This window comes from Crocodylus porosus, unplaced genomic scaffold (genome assembly GCF_001723895.1).
Source record: "Crocodylus porosus isolate Cpor-Errol unplaced genomic scaffold, CroPor_comp1, whole genome shotgun sequence".
Taxonomy (NCBI): Eukaryota; Metazoa; Chordata; order Crocodylia; family Crocodylidae; genus Crocodylus; species Crocodylus porosus.
In genome coordinates this window covers 20,907,955-20,911,828 of record NW_017728913.1, presented here as the reverse complement: position 1 = coordinate 20,911,828, position 3,874 = coordinate 20,907,955, and positions in this window count along the sequence as shown.

The window sequence follows — 3,874 nt, the reverse complement described above, 5'->3', positions numbered from 1 at the left end:
AGACTAACCAGCCTATGGTTTCCTGGGTCCTCCTTCCTGCCTTAAATTAATTGTATTTTAGAATAAACAGTTTACTGATGGGTTTTCCTTATAAGTGTGGATGTTTTCAGAGGGTAACCTCAGAGATTACATTTTTACTAAGAAGTCAATTACAATGTTGCTATTTCGTATAATGAAAAATGAAAATTGCAGCTTTCAATTCTTCGAAAATCTCAATAAAAGTATCTTCTTCAAATAATTTCATTGAATTACATGGGAAGTAAATAATGGTACAAGAATGACTAAAAATAAGTGTGTTGGTAGATATAAGTAACAGTTCTTGGGATTATTCTGCAAGATAGCAGTGGTTTGTTCTAAACTGTGTGTGATGCTAGAGCATGTGAGATCAATATGAATCCTCCACCATATACATGCTTTGTGCTTGAATATGAGCCTGCAGCACACAGAATACAATTGCACAGAATGATTCTGAACAAAGTCTCAGTGCAGAGAAGCTAGGTGAATTTACAGTGGTTTAAAAAGTTGTGAGAGCCAGATGATGAAAGATACCCAGAAATTATTCTTATACAGCTTCTGACAAATCTCAACCTTCAGTTTTTTACAGTGGATTTAAGAATCTGAAGGCAACGTTCTAACATTATATTACAGTTTCTTACACAGTTTTAAAAATATTCTTCCTCCTCTTCCCCCTCCTCCCTTGCCCCCTGCCTTTTTTAGTTTTTAGGAAAGTAAGTGTAAAGGAACAAACATAGGGAATACATAAAAGTAACTGCTCTTATAGGGAAAAAGGCTTCTCATATAGTTCTCAATGATATAGCTAAGCAAATGGCTCTCCAGAGAATTAGTTATTGCTTCACAAAGAAGGACCCATTGAATTTTGAAATTCTAAAATTACACGTTTACAAACAAAGCTAGTCATTATTACAGGAAATTAACTGCCTTCTTCCACTAACTATCTGCTTGACCTAGGAAAAATCCCCACCTATGCATGTATTGGGGATCTTGATGGAGAGAGATCTCTTAGGGCCATTGCTAGACTGAATTAATTCATACAAGAAAGACACTACCAGATCCCCAAAAATGGTTCTATGGCTGCTAACTGCAATTCCCATTTTTCCCTGTCCTGAGCTGGAGGAGACTAAGTTATGTAGGCCTGAATCAGAACCATTATATCATTCACAGCAGAAATGGTTTTTACTCTGCAACCAAAGTATCCATATCCCAGCCCTTCCTGCCTCTATTATTTTGCATAGGCAAATAGATATCCATGGACATCTCATCACAAACATTTTTGAAAGACATGCTCACTGCTTTTTCTTTTTCAGTGAGAATATAGTAAAAGGAATCAGCTGGTTAAAGGGAGCCCAAGTCCAAAAGAATGCTGTTTTTAGTGACTTTCTTTATGGGAAAAATAGGCTGGAAGAAACTGAAGACAAGTTATTGCCTCTTCCCCCTATTTTCAATGCTGTCCTGCTTGCCACAGAAGAGATCCTATACAACATGATTAATGAATGTCTAGCAGGATATGTTCTGGAGCTCTTCAACAAATGACAGGTTACTTTGTGAGTATCAGGTGTTGTAGCACCACAGTGGCTACTGAGGCATGTAATTGCTGTACTGAAGTATGGCTATTGGAAAAATATTTCAATTTGTACCTGTGCACAGAAGGAAAATTAAAAGCAAAAACCAGTGCACACCGGATACTAGTCATGAACAATGGTCCTACTTTCTTTCTTCGTTCTTATCTCTTTCAGGGCAAGTACAGCTGCCAATTGCATTGGGTCTCAGCTGGGATTCCTGTACAATGACAAATGAGTGTCTCATGGTCACATACAGCCTATGTGAAGCACTGAGCCCCATCTGGATTTGATCAACACGTATGATGGACAGTGACTTCAGGGTTTTCTGTGATACTTTTGAACATCTGTAATGTTATATGATGGTTGTACCACTGCAGGAACACTAACTTGCCCAAAATCCTAACGAAAAATATTATAAGTGAAGCACATGAATAGAAGCTACGTTTAGAACATTCCTGATTTTGCTCTATAGCTGATGACAGCATGGCTCCTGTATATTATTTGGAACAATGAGACCAGTTTGAAAATGCTGTCTCCTAAGGGATGCTTGTGAGGACAGAGAAAGGAATAGGGGTGCAGACTGATCCAGCAATTGGGAAATAGCAAGGATGCAAAGCTGACTTGCAGGTCCCTAAAATAATTTGAGAGTCAAGACTCTCAGACATAACCAGATGTGGGCGGGAAAGCATTTTCAAGACTGAAAATCAGAATTAGTGCTTGCTTGGCAAGGTTATGATCAGTGTTATGGATATTGCTGGCAGTCTTCATGAAGTTAGGAATGAACCAACACGGACTGACCTTGTGCTGCAAAGTGAAGGAAACATAAAAACTTACATGTTCATTTATATGTGGCAGGCTGAAGAATCACCCTTAATGAAGAGAGTGTTTGGAGTTCAGGAGATCTATATACTCTCCCCAGCTTGACATGGATGCAGGGAAATAGTCCAAGCAGAGGAGACTAATTTGCACCTTTGAAAAGCCAGCCAAGAGCTAAATAATTCACCTACTTAGCAGAGGCAAACGAACAGTGATTCTGCCCCCAAAACAAAATTTTTACATTCTGCAGTGATTCAGAGTTGACATGCCAGCTAGCCATTGTCAGAATTTCTGCATTTTCTTTTAGTAATTATTCTTTAACAGCAAGGCCATCAACCAAATTCAGGCAGAGAAAAATAGTTTTAGGCAGGCTGGTTACCACTCCATGGTTATTAAGAAGATATGTCTTTTCTTTAGGCTTTCTCTAGTGACAGAGGTACTCCTGAAAGAGGTTGCTTTGTAACAGAGGTCATCTTGTGTTGCTGTTAGTGTCCATTAGCAGGAGTGGGTGGGAACATAACCAGGATGCTAAAAGGAATTTGGCTGACAAGCCAGCCTTTAGAAAGTAGCTTTGGCCAGATCATAAGTTCTCAGGATTTTTTAAGAGAAATCAGCCCCAGGGAAGGAAACATTGGGGCTCTACTAGCAGCCAGGTGGTGAGCGTGTGTTTAATACAGTTTTTGCAATATGTCATGCATTTAAAAACATCTTTCTTCAGCAGCCATTTCTTATCCTGCTGCTGTCCCAGTCTACATTATACTTAGCCAGAAGTTTGAGGACTTTTTTTTTTTTAATTAAAAGTTATCCTCTCAAGCACAGGCAGTAGATTCTCAACAGTTGTCCCATTACAACACTTAGTTGAACATTGGCCAAAATTGCTGCTTTGTGTGTAGGTGTAAGCAGATGTTTCACTCCATAACTAGTGTCTTTGAGACTTCTAATTAATTTTTCCTCTTCCTGTTGGATAGGATTTGTCATAGCCTCTCTCTCTCTTATCCATCCAAGAATATTAGAGAAGCAGCCCCTAAAGCATCCTGTCCAGCATAGTTCAAGCCTTCCAGAGGTATTCATCAGTCAGCTTTGAAAGGATGACAGCTTTGGTGATGGCAAGGGTATGACATAAGGATCCCGGCTGAGCCCTCTGAACCCTCACTCTAACTTTCCCTGCACCGGAAAATCAGTCCCCAACCCCTGTGGACTGGGGTAGAGTTGCATGAGGGTGAACACATCCCCTAAAACTGCCTCATAGCATCCACCAAAAGCAGAAGAGTGTCCTATCATCTAGGACAAACACCACCTGGAGGACAGTAGGCCAAGCCTTACAGGAGCAACACAGTGCCTCTCTCTCAATATGCAAAGGAGTTGCAAGCATGAACTCCTAAAGAAACTGAAAGCTGTGGACTATATGAGTAGTTCCTGGACAAGAGGAGCTGGCACTCACTAGGTGAATGTAGACTATTCAGAATGGAGTGGCCAGC